This window comes from Meleagris gallopavo, chromosome 2, assembly GCF_000146605.3.
Source record: "Meleagris gallopavo isolate NT-WF06-2002-E0010 breed Aviagen turkey brand Nicholas breeding stock chromosome 2, Turkey_5.1, whole genome shotgun sequence".
NCBI classification, from domain to species: domain Eukaryota; kingdom Metazoa; phylum Chordata; class Aves; order Galliformes; family Phasianidae; genus Meleagris; species Meleagris gallopavo.
In genome coordinates this window covers 79341599-79348311 of record NC_015012.2, presented here as the reverse complement: position 1 = coordinate 79348311, position 6713 = coordinate 79341599, and positions in this window count along the sequence as shown.

Below are 6713 nucleotides of genomic sequence, written 5' to 3'. Positions count from 1 at the left end.
AAAAAAAAGAAAAGAAAAAGAAGGCAACCACTTACTCACTTGTACATTCCTGACTTGCAAAACAAAAGAACTTTCACAATCGTTCTGGAACCACTTATCCCATAATGAGAAGGGGAGTTTCATCCTCTAGGCAATACTACTAGTGAGACTGGGCTAAAATCTACAGCTTTAGTCTATTTGTCACAGTTCCTTAATTGAGATGGAGGTCAGCCTCTAAGATCTACACCATGTCCCCATATTAGAAGTTCCGCCGAAATCAGGTCATCAGACATTTCTGGATGTGTTTCTGCATACCTTGATGGCTGCAGACAGCCAGTAACATCTATTCAGGTAATTATGCTATAAAGAGATCCTGATGTCCTTTTTGAGTTCCCAGTTTGAGCTCTGTCCAAGCAAGCCTCTTCTTTTGTTTTTTTTAGCCTCGAGGTAAGGGAAATTCCAACCTCCCCCCCCCTCCCCCCACCCCCCCAAGCATTATAAAAGCCTGTATTTAACATCATATTAATCCTTGAAATAATATTTTCTGAACTAGATTTCCTTGAAAAACATCTTATACCTTTCCTCAGGCTGGGGGAGTGGTAAAGGAGGGTATGGGAGAAAGTTGTAACATGATACAGGAAAAAAATTAGCAAACTCTTCTCAGACCTTTATCTCCATTTCTCTGTACTTCTTCCCCTTGTGTGAAATTCTTTCCCATTGGTTTAGGGCTTTCTGAAAATAGAGCATGCAATGCATATGTTTAGAAGTGCGGTTCACAAATCACCACACATACCCACACATTTGGTATTATTATTACTGGGGAGATATTGAAGTTAAGACCTGAAGATTTATTTTCTATCAAAAATAGAAAAAGAAATCATAATTTAGTGTAAGAGCCACATTCAGGCTCAAGAAGAAAGAGAGTAATGGTTTTCTGGCTATCAGAAAACTTAATTGACACACAATATTTTGCCTGCTCACCACTTCAACAACACTGGCTAATGCAAAACATATGAGCTTCCCCATTCCCTAAATTACTCCAGTCTAAACTGGAGTGATATATTAGTGATTGCCATTTGGATTTTAGATGTAAAGTCCCCCTGTTTAGTTAAGCTTCTCTTTGTAAGGGAAATCTTATTTGGCTTTATTGCAGCCTGACATTATTTTTAATTTAAAACTGAATGCTATTTAAGTATTAAAAATTAACCTGCTCTTTGGAACAAGATTAAAAGCTTTGAAAACCTGTTCCTCTATGTGAGTCCAGTAAACAACACAGATTGTAGCAACTGAAAAAAGTTTAAGCCAGTTTATAACAGCCACCAATTTCCTGACAAAAACTTCAGTTAATAAAGCTTTCATCATTAGATTAAAATTGTACTGTAACGTTAGATCTCTGAACAGGCAATTATGCTTTCTTTTAACAACGTTAGGAGTAAGATTGTTCAGAACATTCAGAACATCAATGTTCATTTTCTACCACAAAGAGGGATGGACAGTTTACTGTTGCTGAACAAATCAGGCTTCATCTCACCACCACTCATATCCAACCTGCTTTCTTAGGCAACACATACAAAGAAAGCAACCCAGTTCACATCTCCACTTATTTAAAATAAGGATACCAGAGGCATTATATGAAATAAAGCCTCTCACCAGTTTTCAGATAACCCAAGAAAGGTATTAGTCACAATCCAGTAATAAGAAACAAATAGCTTACCCTGCTCTGAAGATAAAGGCTCACTAGAAACTCCCAGAAGGAAGAAGGCTCTGAGAAGAGATGCTTCCATTTCAGCTGCCAGACCTTAAATGAGGTTAGGGAAGGGCGGACCCTGGGTCTACCCCTTCTGCTCATACAGGTAAGTTAACTGCACCTGTTGCTCCCTGGGCTGGCCATGCCTCTTCATCAGGTGCTCAATCACTGGTTCAGGCCGTGTCCTAACAGTTTCCACACATTCTCCCGCTTCACAGTGTGAAGCAATGATTAAGCACATTGGGGACAAGTAATCCTTTACAGTATAGTCCATAATCTTAGCTGCAATGCATATACAATTTGTCTCAAAGCTGGTATCATTCCTGTCACAACACAGATGCAATTTCATGGCAATGTAAAGAGTTCATAATTGTTGATTGTCCATCTTCTTTCTTGATAGATGTTCAAAAAGTCTGTAGTTTAATGTTACTGAAGAATAAGATAATTGTTCAGTGGCACCAGAACTCATGCTGCTTCTGCCTCTATTTGTTATTGTGATGGGCCACAGATCTCAGGGAGAGTAGAAGAGGTGTTTAATTGGCACACTAAGAGGCAAATCTGGCCTCCATGGCAGAATTGTCCTGTTCTGAGTCAAAATTTCTGCTTTGACTGAGGCTCGTCCAAGCCTTTTATACCACACTCTTTCACCTAATGCTGACAGTTGAGTAATTATATCAGGTACCAGAAAGGGGTTTTCTTATCTGCTGCATATCAGATTATGGTTGTGGAGTCTCCACATGTCCTTGGGGATATTCAAAGCGTGGCTGGACAAGACTCTTAGTAAAGTGATTCCTGGAAGTGTTCAAAGTTGGAAGGGCTTTGGGCAACTTGATCTAATGAAAGATGTTCTTGCCCATGCTAAGTAGGATGGAACTAGGTGATCTTTAAGGTCCCTTCCAACACAACAATTCTATGAATCTATGATCCAATGGGACTTGCTTTGATTTGAAGATATAGCAAGATGACCTCCAGAGGTCCTTTCCAATCCACATGATTCTGAATCTTTATTTGCCCTCAACTGCATTCCCAAGATTCCCTGCAGCTGTTACTCATTCTGCTTGTCTTGTGTCCTAGGTGCAGCAATGTATTCTGCTGTACAAGTTCATGTACATGCTAGTCCAGTCCTCAAGTTTCTCAACGTCAGTGTGGATAAAAACATTGTCCTTTGATGTGTCACCAGCTCCTCCCTGACCTAGTGACACCTGCAAATTTTCTGGACAGTGCTTGCTTTCTGTCTTGTTATACAGGTCACTGATAAAAAACACTAAAGATCAGCTCCATTATAACCCTGAAGTACTTTGCTTATTGCCAGCTGCCAACTAGGCACATAGCCTCTGATTACTGCACTTTAGGTCTGGCAGTCCAGCTAATTTTAAATTCATCTAACAGTCTTATCATCCAGCCCATACATTCGCAACTTCCAGATGACAGCCCTGGTATTGGAAGCTTTATTAAAAATCATTGACTTTCACCCTGTCATTCCTATAACCAGTCAATTCATTACCAAAGATGATCAGACCAACTGTTTCTGATTACCTCCTTGTCCTGCTTGAGTTTGGAAATGGGTTCCAACAGAAGATCATGTACCATGGTCTTCACAGGGACTGTGGTGAGCCAGCAGCCAACTGTGTTCCAGATCCTCTTTTTGCCTTTCTTGAATATGACTAATGTTTGCTTATTCCATTTAGCACTAAGTTTTTTATAAACAACACACAGGAACTGTACAATCACAGCAGCCAACAAGGCAGCTACTGCAGCCAAATCTTTCAGCACCTTTAGGTCATTCCTAGGGCTGTGAATGAGTCCAGCTTAAGTAATGTCTAACTTATTCACCCTTTGCTGGTTCTTTTCTTATAGAATCTGTTACTGACAAAGGTCAAATGGAAGGTTCTTTTGTGATGATCAAGGTAGAAAAGACCCTGGTTACATTGCCTTTTCCACATAATCCACCCTGTGCTGTCTCATTCATCCATAGATTCATGTCTTCCTTACAATTCCTTTATAGCTAGTTCTTCTTTGTCAATTTAATTAAGTTATTTTTAGCTCTTTTAGCTCTGATTTTACCTTAGTCATATTGTTATATTCTTCTTTGTTGCCTATCTTTGTCACCAATTTAAACATTTACTGTTTGTATTTAATTCATCAAGAAGCTCCCTCTTAGTTAAGCTGGTTTTGTGCAGACACTTACAGTTTTCCTGCACATAAATGTGACCTGTTCCTGATCACTCTATAAGCTCACTTTCAAAGAGTCATCCAGCTCTTCTGGGCACTCTATCCTCACATGGCTCTTTCTCGGAGGATCTTGCTTAGCAATTCCTTAAATAACCAAGTCTGCTATCAAAAGTCTACTGCCCTAGCTCTGCAGTTTTCTCTTGAACTTTCTACCAGATCCTAAGTCCTTGCACTTCCTTCAACATAAACTGCTATATTTTTCCACACTACAGTTCTTCATCAGTCCTTCACAGTCTGTGAGCAACAGATCCCAAAAAGAAACATTCCCGTCCACCTTTCTGGTCTTTGTTTTGGAAATGTGTCACCCTCGCTGTCTCTCTAAGAGCTCCTGTGGGTGCTGTGCACAAAGCCACATTGCCTTCACAGCAGTTCTCTGGACAGCAGAGGTCACCTGCCTGAAGTATAGAGATTTTCAGTAATTATCTGAAGGAAGTCTCATCCTTTCCCTCCTATTGGCAAAGAAGGCCCCAAATGGGTCTGTATCAGGCCCATGAGATAGTCCCAGATTCACTTCTGCATCTATTGTTGTCACAGAAGGTCCCAACAGGCACATCTGCCCTGTAGAGATCTATGAATTCAAGGAGGTCCTTATTATAAAAGATTACACCCTCTTCTTTTCTTCCCTGAATAGTACTTTTCAGTAGCCTGCTTGCTCCATCCCTTCATAGCATATTCTCTGTTCCTTGTGAGCAATCCCAAGTGGGTACTGGCCATTCCCCCATTCTGGCACCTATCACTCCTGATTTTCTGGTTCATCAGCTGGGGTCTCTAGAAGTACTGATGTATCAAAGACACTGAATCTTGCCAGATACTGATTCCTTGTTTACTCATCAGCAAGGCTACCACTGAACTGTTCTGGTGAGATGTATATTACATTAATTGCTTAGTGCCTTTGTTTGAGTTTCAGTGTGCTGTATCTCATTGCAATATTCTTGCATATTAGCAGTATTCACTCTAGTGATACAAAAGGCAGTATAGACTAAGGAGGACACTAAAAACATTCTCAGAAAATCAGTTCTTAAAAGATAATTCCAACAAAATACAAAACTGGAAGAAATGGATGCACAAACTACAAAAATGTCAATGAAGGCATATAAAAGTAGTAATCAATTTCTAGTTTATGTGTAATTATTCTTAGGAGCATTTTTAAGGTGCTCTAAAACATCTCGTATTTGCATAAAGTTGCATATTGATCTATGCTACAGAGACTCATTAAGTCATCCTGCTTCAAAACTTAAAGGAATATTCACCCTAGGACTTGTGTTCTTTGTGCTATAGTTTAAAGGTGCATAATAGCAACAGCTGAAGTGATATGTCAGGATCTTGAGTCCTTATTCTATTAAATCCTACTCCTTTAGGCTGGATGAATATTTTCTTTACTTACATATTTTGTTCAGGTGCTGTGGCTCTTTCAACTGCCAGATTTTTTGCATTTACATCAAATATTATTCATAATGAAAATAAGCATTGATATGAGAATCCATATATTGAGTATCTTACAGACCATATCTACTTTTGTTTGCAGCAACTAATGTAATGCTGCTTTTAGGTTGGTTTAAAATACATATCTTTTCCTCTTACAATTAAATTATCCCTCACAAGTCCTGAGAAGACAAGTTCTACGGTGAAAACTTTAAGCCATACTGAAATGCACTGGTTTCTTAAATGTAATGTAAAACATTTGTACTTCATTTTCTTCCAGACACATTAAGTTTTCATAACTTCATTTTTGAAAGATTGTTCTTTGCTCCCTCACTCACATTTTTTTCTGTTCCGACAACTTATCCACTTACCAATAAACATACTTACCTATAAGATGTTTTTTATAATCTCTGTATTTTGAGATCTTTAATTTCTTTTGAGTTCACCTAGAATCCAAACTAATGGCCCAGTCAAATGGAAATCAACCCAAAGATACATGCTCAATTGTAAGCAGAGTGCATTATTTAACCCTTCCTTCATGCTTAAAAAGACTATAGTACCAGCAGAGCTGTAGTGAGATGTCATTTTTTGTTTTATTTCATTCCATCTTTCAAAAATAGCATTATGATTTCAACCAACATAAATTTACTAGTTACATCAGCCATTCATTTTAGTAGCAAAAAATTAAGTGCCACTCAATTCTATGCAAAATCTTTTTAGATTTATAGAAAGCCACTAGTTATGCACCTCCACAGAAAATGAAATGTTATTTTCCTTCATATGACAAAACACCGTTTCGTTTCTTATAAATTGTAAGCTAGTCTGCTTTTAAGAGGTGGCAGAGGGCAACTTCTACTAGAAGCCTTGGCATTTACCATCATTATGAACCTCATCACACAGCTATTACCCTCATTATGGTTTGATACTCTTGACCATGTGTGATTTAGAGTTAGCCTCCAGCTTTTATACATGAAGTTGCTGTCAGAACAAATAGTGTCAGAAAGCTTTGTTCTTAAAGTCGAAGATCAACAGTCTTTGTATAAGCTGATTCTGAAGAGAATTTTGCTCCTGCCTTTGCCAACAACACTCTTTGTGACTGGGCAAGCCATATTCCTTACCTGTAATTTCTGTTTGCCTACTTCCTCTGTATTCTCTTTGTGACAGAGGTCATCTGTGGTGTAAGAGCTGCACCTACACATTTGTTAGATACTGGCCTTTCACACTCCACTTTGGTAAGGGTGATCATTATGTAGTCTTTACTGGAGCAATAATATTTGTCCTTCTTAGGAAATTAGTATTTCATCCTAGATGTGTTGCAGAAGTATCATCCATC